Source organism: Equus asinus, chromosome 3 (assembly GCF_041296235.1).
Source record: "Equus asinus isolate D_3611 breed Donkey chromosome 3, EquAss-T2T_v2, whole genome shotgun sequence".
In the NCBI taxonomy this organism is placed as follows: Eukaryota; Metazoa; Chordata; class Mammalia; order Perissodactyla; family Equidae; genus Equus; species Equus asinus.
This window is the reverse complement of record NC_091792.1, coordinates 56,375,007-56,386,038: the sequence shown is the minus strand read 5'-3', so window position 1 is coordinate 56,386,038 and position 11,032 is coordinate 56,375,007. Positions and strand designations below refer to the sequence as shown.

The following is an 11,032-nucleotide window of genomic DNA, read 5'->3' as shown; positions in this document are numbered from 1 at the left end:
CTTGTACCAGGCCCCACACTCATCTCTAAATCAGAAACTGGCATGCTTTCCTGATGGAGGCTTTACCATCTTCTCAGTCAAAAATGTGAAGAAAATATTAAAAGACAAAACTCACAACATAATGGAAAACTACAATTCTAATAAAATATTCTTTCAGAATTTGGAAGGCGTTTCTAGTAATTATAACTATAAACAAAACGGGGCTGAGTTGGAAATTGAGAAATGTGTTCGTATTTTCCTCATGGCCTGCAGAGTTTTAAAGTCATAACACAAAGGCCTGCTGGCTTAGTCTGCATCAAATGGAAAAGGGCAGCCATTTCTCTTTCAGGATGATGCCACTGGTTAAGGTAGATAGCATTGTTGCTTCAACCCTCGTTTTAGCCATCGTTGCACATTGAGTTACACATTGTAATAGCATACTCTTTCTAAGAAACATCATTCTTTTCGGCAGAAACAAGAAGTAATCTGTTGGCAGAGTATGCTAAGAATTTTAGTTTTGAACATGTCCCATTAGTTCAAAGTGACAAAGAATCAGGCAGGGGGAGAAGAAGCCTGACTCTCCTCCCCTGGAATTAAGGCAACGTTGTACTGCATAAGGAAAACTCCTGTGAGAGTACAGGGTTTGCTGCAGTTGGGTATGTTAACATCCACTTTAACTGTAAATCTCAGAAAAGGATTTAACTGTCATCCAAGTAAGCTATTGGAACTAACAAGTGATAGTATCATGGGTGCCAAAATTAAGCTCATGTACTATAATCAATCTGATTCCTATATACAGTACCAGCAGCAATCTAAAAAAAAAAAGAATTTAAAAACACCATTTACAGTGACCTCAAAACCATGACATACTTAACAATAAATTAACAGAATACCTTCTAGACCTGCACACTGCAAGCGGCAAAACGTTGGGAAGAATTAAAGACCTAAAAAACAAAAGAGAGAGAAAGAGAGATGTCTTTTATGTATTGAAAGACAGTATTTTAAATATTTACTCTTCAAATTGATCTATAGCTTCAATGCAATTCCAATCATATTTCCATCGGAATTTTCTGTGGAGACTGATAAGCTGTTTTCACAATTTACACGGAAATCCAAAGGACTGAGACCATGTTATACAATTTAGAAAATAAAAAACAAATATTGAGTACTTTTACCAATTTCAAGACTTCCTTTAAAGATACAATAATCAAGACAGTGTGGTAATGACATAAGAATAGACATTTATACCAAGGCAATAAAACAGACTCCATAAATAGATCCACGCATATATGTGGTCAATTGATTTTCAACAAAATCAAGGTAATTTAATAGAGAAAACATATTTTCTAATAGTTTTGGAATATCTGGATATTCAGTTGAGGAAGGCCTGCAGTTTTTCTCAGTTTGACTGTGGTCATATACATTGGCAGCAATACTACAGAAGTGGAGCTGTGCCATTCTCAGTGCATGTCATCAGGGAGTATGCTATGTCAATATGTCTTACTACCTTGATCAGTTGGTGTAAGTGGTGTCTGCCTGAGTTTCCCCACTGTAAAGTTATATATGTTTACCTTTAATAAGTACCTTGTGAGGAGATACTTGGAGTCTATGCAAATATTCTATTTCTCATCACACTTTTCCAAGCTAATTTTAACATCCATCAACCAATTTTGCCTGTGACATATATCACTAAAGTAGATACCACATGGTGATTGCCTATTACACTCATTACTTCTACATTCTACCATTAAAATTCTACTGTTGGAAAGAATTGTTCTTTCTTCTCCATTTATTTATTCATTTATTTATATAGGCATGAACTAAATAGTACTTATTTTATAGGTAATAATTGAATATCATTATTAATTTTTTGCTCACATTATTACAGCTTTGGCAAGTGGGAACTCTTTTGTTTGCCTCCTGTGTCCTTTCAACATGTCCCCATCAGTTCTGAGCATTTCCTTACTTGCTGGCACCATAAGATGTTCCAGGTTCATCTTGGACTTTCTCTGTCCCAGCACTGAAATTAAACATTTATTCAAGGAGCCCTGGCACTTTTAACTGGATAATGGTGCTTAGAAATCAAACCTGGGTCCTAGATTTATTTATTGCTTCTGGGGTGCCAATGCTTGTAGTCTCAGTAGATAAAGCTAGGAAATATGTATGTATACTAACACACACATATATACATTTATTTTATCTCTGTATCTATCTTATATATATATGTGTATATATATGTGTGTGTGTATATATATATATATATTTTAGATTGGCCCTGAGCTAACCTTTGTGGCCAATCTTACTCTTTTCTTTTTCCTTCTCCCCAAAGCACACCCCCCTCGGTACATAGTTGTATATTCTAGTTGTAGTTCCTTTTAGTTGTGCTATGTGGGACACTGCTTCATCATGACTTGATGAGTGGCGCTAGGTCCACCCCCAGGATCTGAACCAGCGAAACCGTGGGCTGACGAAGCCGAGTACATGAACTTAACCACTCGGCCTCAGGGCTGGCCCCTATCTAATAATTATATATTAGGAACAAACAAACAATCTTACGTTCATACTAATACTTTTAATACCAATCTAACACTAGATCGCTCCGTTCTAGTGTTAATGTTCAGTCTAACACTAGAATTCATTCTAATCTTCCATCTTTCTACTTGTTTCCCTGTCAGTGAGAAATTTGACTCTCGTTATCCACACTACATGTTCTTAATAATTTAATCCTAGTGTACACATGAACTGGTTTCAGAATTGCTAACTCATATCCTTGTGAGAATCATCTTTAGTAGCTATAGTACACACTTGCTTACAGTTCATTTTTCTTTGACTTTACAATATACAGTCAAAATATTGTTTTCCAGCATCACTTAAGTTAGTTCTTCCCTTTCACAAACCCGGGAGTGTAGTTATGGTATTCACTTATAAGACAGATTTATGTGTTACTGAGCGCATTCCATTTGGGGCGTCCTCCATAAACTGGATGATTTTCATTATTTATTTACTTTGGGATGTGTGATACAGTGCCATGGTTCTAACAGTCAGAGGCATAAAAAAAGGAAAACTCCAAGAAGTGTCTCTTCTCTCTCATGTCTATTACCTCATTCCTATTTCCCCACTATGTCCACCCCATTCCTACCAATTCTCTGCAGGTAATAAATCCTATAGGTCTCTGATATTTCTTTCTTGTGTTCTTTTATACAATGTCTCTCATTAATGATTTGTAGTTTTCAGTGTATAGATAATGGTGTTTCTTGTATCAAATGTATTGCTAAATATTTTTATACTATCATAAATGAAATATTTCAAAATTAGTTTTTGGATTTTAAGTTTATAATAGAAAGAATTACAACTGATCTTTTTTTTGTATATCAATCTGTATCTTTTATAAATATATAGGACCTTGCTCAACTCACCTAAAGTTCTAGTAGCTACTTTATAGATGTCTTAGAAGTATCTATTTTCATAATTACGTCACCCGCAAATAAAGTTTTACTTATTCCTTTCCAATCTGTGTATCTTTTACTTTTTTGCCTTATTGCACTACCTAAGCTTTCTACTAAATCACTGAATAGAAATGGTCCAAGTGCATACCCTTGTTTTATAGCATCTCTGGATTTTGTTTTGTTCTTCTAAATGTTGGTTTTAGTAAGCAATTGTCTTGCCTGAATTCCAAATGTGGAATCCGTTTCCCCACAATGTACAACCATTAATATCTCTACTCTGTTTTGCTTTGTTTAAGCTTGGCACCCCTAGGTGTCTCCCCTGTGTCTGCATAGTTTGGCAGTCAGTAATTTAGGTAGCGGTTATGCTAAGACATTTTATGCCAATACAGCTTCCAATCTGTGCCCTCTGAGCTGATTGTGGGTTGAGGGTCACCAATGGTTCAATGAGTTTGCAAATTACACAGGCTTCCAATTTTGTCTGGGTTATCTGGAGTCTCCAGCATGCAGCCAGTTAGTAGTCAGGGTAGAGAGCCAGTATAGAGAGCTTATTAACTCAACCTATCTATAACCCTCTCACTCCCTAAATAACTTTTTTAGCTGGTTTATCAGCCACACTGAAGTGGGTCTATCCCCTCCAGCCAGAAGGAGGGCAGGTTTTTGTAGCCTGAGCTGGGACTGAAGGTGAGGTAGCAAGAGGGGGAAGCATCCAGGCAAGAAAGCCACAAGCTTTCCACTAAGACTTTTCATGTATAAGCACTTCTAAACTTCTTGTCACCTTTGATTTATTTCTAGTGCACTGAAATGGTCTGTTAAATAATTTTGTCTAGTTTTATATTCGTTTTGATGGATTTGCTCAATTTTCACACACTTCCATTACCAGGACCTCGAAATTTTTTTTTTAATAAAACAGAGGAAAACATGTATTCATGACTCCAAGATAGGCAAAGATGCATTAAATAGAAAAAAATACTAATTATGAATGAAAAAATGATAGTTCTGCCTGATACAGTGGGAAAACCAGAAAAGGAACAGTTGTAACACTACAGCCCCCTGTCCCCAAAGGACAGTGGAGAAGATGAATCCTTTCTGAAAAACTTTGAGAGATACACCTAGGTGTTAAGGTTTGCCTTTAAGGCAAAATGGCTAGAGGTAAGATCTACAGTGATTCACAGTAGGGATGGTAATCATATTAGTCAGGGTTCTCCAAAAAAAAACCCCGATAGGAGATATAGATATAGATATTTATATATAGAGAGAGAGAGATAGGTATTTAGAGAGAGAGAGAGAGAGAGAGAGAGAGAGAGAGATTTGTTTTAAAGAATTGTCTAACCCAATTATGGAAGCTGAGAAGTCCAACATTTGCAAGAATTGTTGACAGGCTGGAGACCCAAAAAGAGTCAATTTTGCAGTTCACTTCCAAAAGCTGTCTGCTATCAGAATTCCTTTTTGCTTGGGCTAAGGTCAGTCTTTGTTTTAATAAGGCCTTCAACTGATTGGATGAGGCTCACCCATGGTATGGGAGGGTAATCCACTTTACTCAAAGACCAAGATTTAAATGTTAATCTTATCGAAAAACTCAGGCACAGAAACATACAGAATAATCTTTGGCCAAATATCTGGGCACTGTGGTCCAGCCAAGCTGATACGTAAAATTAACCATCACAGTAAGAGACATATAAGTAACATAACTGAAAATTTGGTAACAAGTAGGTTTGAGGAAGAGATACTCTGATAGATTTTTAGAAATGAGTACCAAGGTATTTGAATCCATATGAATACTCTCAAAGTACCCACCCTGCAGAGGAGGTTCTTGACAATCTTGTGGACAAGATGAGCCCCTAATAGGGCAGAAACAAGTTTATTAAATTGAAACTCTTCATAACATAAGGGGCCGAAGTTTATTCTCACGGGAATAAACATTTTCTGTAGATATGAATCTTCCTTCCTGCCCACCCAGTACTTAAAGAATGCTTTATTCACCATCATTGTTTTCTAAACAGCATCATTTTTGACCAAGGAACTCATTTTATAATGAAGGAATATGGGAATGCATTCACGCTCATTAATTTACTAATTTTATTAATGTCTGCTTACCCCAAATGAGTGGGCATAATAGAGGAGTCGAATAGCCTATTGAAGGTTCAGTCGTGGTGCCATCTGGGTGGCAATACCTTGGAGACCGAGCATGTCTTCATCTGTATGAGGGTTAGCTACATTATTGTAGGCAAAAGCATCATGCTACTTTCTTTATACTGAATTAAATATTGGTAAAAGTGGCATGTATGAAATTTGATTTCAAAAAGGATTGGCCAGGGTTTAATCATCTGAAGTTAAATCATCTTAAATCTCAACCTCCTTCTATTTTCTCCACGGGTTTCATAAGGGAAGCTGTCATTCAGATCCCCAGTGTCCTTTTCCCCAAAGGTTTCTGGTCAGAGTTTGCTGATGACAGGCAGTCAGATGAGATTTGGAAGGCAGCAGACTGTGGGGAGGCCACTATTCTCTGGAGGCAGTTGCACACAGATGTGAAAGCAGATGCTTCTGATTGATATCATTGGTGGCCACTCCATCTGCACTTGCAAAGATTGTATAAATCTCTGCTTTCCTATATTAAAGTCCTTATATGCACAATAAATTGCTTCAGCTGTGGGTGTTTTCTCTTTTTGTGTCTTTGTCCTGTATTTTTCTTAAATTTTCTGCATTGGAGGCATCTCTGAAGTGAGAGGAGAATGGTGGAAGGAGGGTGACATATCTGGTCCTCACTGTAAGCCCATCAGAATCCACAGTCCTCTAAAGATTTTTGGTCAAGACCTTGAATGCCGTCTAAATAACACTCTCTAATCATTTTCTTGAAAATTTTAAGCTTTTCTCTTGGTTACAGGGGATTTAGAAAGAATAATTTTAATTTTTTTAAAGCTGCAGTGGCGCTGATATTTAACCGGTCCAGCGGTATGACTTCATTTGCAACTACTCCTTTTTCATCAGATATGAATGTTTTTTTCTGCCATATGGCTAGATCAGTGGTTCTCAACTAGGGGTAATTTCGCCTCCAAGAGGAACATTTGGCAATGTCTGGAGATAGTTTTGGTTGTCACAATTGAAGGTGAGATGGTTGTGCTACTGGCATATAGTGGGTGGAAGACAGAGATGCTGCTAAACATCATGCGTTGGAAGGACAGCCTCCACAATAAAGTTATCCTGTCCAAAATGTCAGTAGCACCCAGGTTGAGAAATCATAACTTAGATTCTTACAAGGGTGATATAATTACTCTTAATTTAGGGATAATTCAACTGAGGCTCTGAGAAGTTAATTTTTGATATACAGTTATACAACTCCTAAGTAAAATCATCAGACTCTTGTTCTTTTCACCACATGGAATACTTCTAAATCTACTATTAAGTGAAGTTGTTTCTACCAGCTGCTAAGTGAGAACATTTTCGAAATGCCAGACTTCACATTGTATTTAAAGTGCACAGAATATGAGACAACTTGCTACAGAACTTGAAAACTGCATGTTGTCTTACCCATAAAAAATGCTTTCTTGCCAGTGATGCAGCTTAAATTTCATCTTCAGACCTGTTTTTCTGAATAAAATTACCTGATATTCAGTATAGAAATATTCTGTGTAAGTAAATAAATGTATTTTACAGCATAACTTTATCTTTAGAAACTAAATTTTTATATCATATCCATGTGTTCTAAAAATAAATGGTAGTCACTTTGTGATAATCATTCTAAAATAGTAACAGATCTAAACATATTTTCCAGAAACTTCTAACATCTCCCTATTATGGGCTGAATTGTGTTTCCCCAAATTTCCTATGTTGAAGTTGTAACTCCTAGTACCTCAGAATGTGACTGTATTTGGAGCCAGGTTCTTTAGGGAGATAATTAAGTTATAATGAGGTCATTAGGGTGGACCCAATTCCAATATGACTGGTATCATTGTAAGAAGACAAGATTAGGGCTCTGAGACCCAGAGGGAAGACCATGTGAGGACGCAGGGAAAAGATGGCCATCTGCAAAAGGAGAGAGGCCTCCCAAGAAACCAACCCTGCTGACACCCTGACCTAGGATTTTGAGCCTCCAGAACCGTGAGAATTAAATTTCTGCTGCTTAAGCCACCTAGTCTGTGATGTTTGTTATGGCAACCCTAGCAAGCTAATCCATTCCCCAACAAGGTTTTACAGATTCACATATACTTCAGATGCAGAATATGACTACTGGTACATTGCTAAATACTCATGCATTATTTTCCTTACACTTACTGTCATATAACCATTGCCTCCCCTTCATAAAACCCCAGTTTGTTCCCTCTTGCCATCCAACATCTATAAGAAGTGAGTGGAAAATGCTCAGGTCCGTAACCATCATTTGGCTTGATATAGAAAATTTTTCAGATATGTTTGTGTGGTAGTTGATACTTAGGTTAATGACAAATAGACATTTAAGTGAAGGTGGAGAGAATAATTTCCCTAATAATTAGCAATAATCAGTATGAAAACTCAGAGAAAACCGATTGTGTGACTTTCAAACTGATACTTCACCCTCTAGTGGAAAGTGATTGCTGAGATTTGCTGTCTTACCAAAAATATCTTTTTTAAAATCAGTATCTTTTTCTCTTAAGATTTACTAAAAGAGTGAAATAGATTTTCGCCCTATTATGGAGAAAGGGTATCTTCTGGGCTACTAGAGAGTAAGAGTATTTTCTTAGTTTACAGAAGTGTGTTTTGAAAATCTTAATTGCTGTGTAATTTTCTAAAACTGAATTTCTAAGACAGCATTTTGGGCCTAATATACTTATCCTATCTAATATTTTTAAAAGATAAACAAATTAAAAAGGAGGTGAGACAAAGTAACTTCTAGTCACATCAAGTGTTTAATATGTTATATTGATTTTAACTACACCAACTTATAATTTTGGAATGACTATTAAATGTTGGTCACATGAATTTTCCCACTATATTTTAGATTAGACTTACATGCTTTCTATACAAATAAAATAGCTTCCTGACTTTGAGTAATTTACTAGCTTGTGATTGTAACATGAGGAAAATTGTTGCTAAACCAAAATTAGAAAGCTACCAACTGTATTTTAGAATAATATGACAAGTCATCACTCAGTCTGAGACCCATTAAAACTAAGAATAAATAAATACTAAAGTTCATAGTATGTCTAAAAATTGTTTAATTTATTCAGAAGCTTATTTACATCTAAAAAAGTCTTTATGCAATCTCCCCGGCAAATTACCTAAGTTTTCCACAACTCCTCCTTAAAATAAAAATTCTCCTTTAATGTATATTCAGCATCTCCCAACAATCTTGCCTCCCTATAAGAAGGTAATTCCACAGGATTTAGATAGCACTCAACACTCTCCTGCATTCTTTTAAATTCTTATTTCCTTCTCTTAAGATATATGTTCAGTGCTCCCCAGTGCAAACACTTTACCCCATTCAAGCTAGATTTAAAACTTGTCTTTTCAACAACAATCATGCCCACTTCCATTTTCAAAATTTTAGTCATTGCCTGCTATATTTTCTACTTCTATAACTTCTCTCTCTATACCCTTTCAAATTTCTTCTCTTTACAACTGATGCCACAAGACTTTTAATAAAGCTAAGTTTTCCCTTATAGGTTACACACAATCTAACACTCAATTTGATACATTTGTAAAATCAGAAATAATTTTGAGCTCAAATCATTCATGGCATTAAGAGAATAAAAATGGCATAAATTCTCCATTATAAATATTAACTGAAACCTATAAAAATATAATCATTAAAAATGCCAACTGCTATAATTTGTATAAATATTTGAGAATTTCACTAACAATCTCATTAAACAATACTCAGTACCTAAAAATCCTTTAAAATATTAAAAATAAGTGAATAAGAGCTTATTTCAGCTCATATGATACAGAGCGGGAAAGAATATTTCCTCTATCCTTATAACAAGGAAAAGGCTACAGATATGCAAATTAACAATTTTTTTTAACCAATCAGGGAACTGAGTTCCCTGACATGACCATGTGATTTTGAAGTATTAAGTTTGTATAAGGAATCAACCTGAGTGAGCCCTTCTTCAGGGCCATCCCGGAGAAGCCCAAACTGGAGGAGTTCTTTGCCTGAAACTCCTGTGTAGCTGGCATGTAGAGGACGTGGCCTCCTACGAGTGTCTTAACAGCCACATGAACACCCTTCACCAAGGGCCAAAAGCCAACTACCTCTTAAACCTGGCTTTGCCTTCAACCATCTATGAGGCTGTCACTAAGAACATCTGCAAGACCCGCATGATCCAGACAGGCTGGAACCACATCACCATGGAGTAGCCCTTTGGGAAGGACTGGTAGCACCCCATCAGCTGTCTACCCACATCTCCTCCATATTCCACAAGGACCAGATCTATCGTATCAGACACTACTTAGGCAAGGAGATGGTCCAGAACCTCATGGTGCTGAGGTTTGCCAATAGGATCTTTGGCCCCATCTGGAGCCAGGACAATGTCACTTGCATCATCCTTATTGTCAAGGAGCCCTTTGGCACTGAGGGCCATGGGGGGCTACCTTGATGAATTTGAGACATCCTAGACATGATGCAGAACCACCTCACACAGGTGCTATGTCTGGTGGCCATGGAGAAGCTCGCCTCCATGGACTCAGATGACGCACATGACTAGAAGGTCAAAGTGTTCAAACGTATCTCAAAAGTGCAGGTTAACAACATGGTCCTGGGTCAGTATGTGGGGAACACCAACGAGAGGGCGAGGCCACCAAAGGGTACCTGGCTGTCCCCACAGTGACCCACGGGTCCGCAACTGCCACCTTCACTGCTGTCGTCCTCTATGTAGAGAATGAGAGGTAGGACAGGCGTCCTTCATCCTGTGCTTTGGCAAAGCCCTGAACAAGCGTAAGTCTGCAGGTCCATGACAAGGCTGGCGACAGCTTCCAGCAGGAGTGCAAGCGCAATGAGCTGGGGATTGACGTGTCGCCCAACCAAGCCATGCACACCAAGATGATGACCAAGAAGCCTGACATGTTCTTCAGCCCCGAAGAGTTGGACCTGGACCTGACACATCGCAGCAGATATAAGAATGGGAAGCTTCTGGATGTGTCTGAGCACCTCATCCTGGATGGCTTCCATGGGAGCCAGATGTTTGAGGCCAGGAGGCTGGGCAGGTCTTCCAGCCGCAGCGGCAAAGGAATGAGCACAAGCAGACCAGCCCATACCCTTTTATGGCAGCAGAGGCCTGTGGAGGCAGATGAGCTGAGGAGGAGAGTGGGCTTCCAGCACGAGGACACCGACAAATAGGTTAACCCCCACAAACTCTGAGCCTCAGGAACCCCTGCCCGGCCCCCACCCCCTTGGCACTGTTTGGCTCTGTCCCACCTTTCCTTTTTCACCTTGTCTCCTTCCCACCTTTCCACCTCCCGACCCCACTTCCAGAGGACTTCAGGACAGTAGACCTAAGCCTTCGTTCCACGCCCAGCCTCTCAGGCCCCCTGGATGTCCCTCTGCCCACCAGCTCCCTCCCACCACCCCAACTGTGCACTCCCCAGCCATCCCCACCCCATGTGCAGAAGGCAACCTCTGCCTGGAAAAGCAGAAG

At 38.5% G+C, this 11,032-nt stretch overlaps 1 pseudogene; it reads left to right on the top strand.

Annotated features, from left to right (window-relative positions):
• The first annotated feature begins 4,564 nt into the window (after positions 1-4,564).
• On the top strand, positions 4,565-10,755 carry LOC106843196 (glucose-6-phosphate 1-dehydrogenase pseudogene; annotated as a pseudogene).
• Positions 10,756-11,032: the final 277 nt, after the last annotated feature.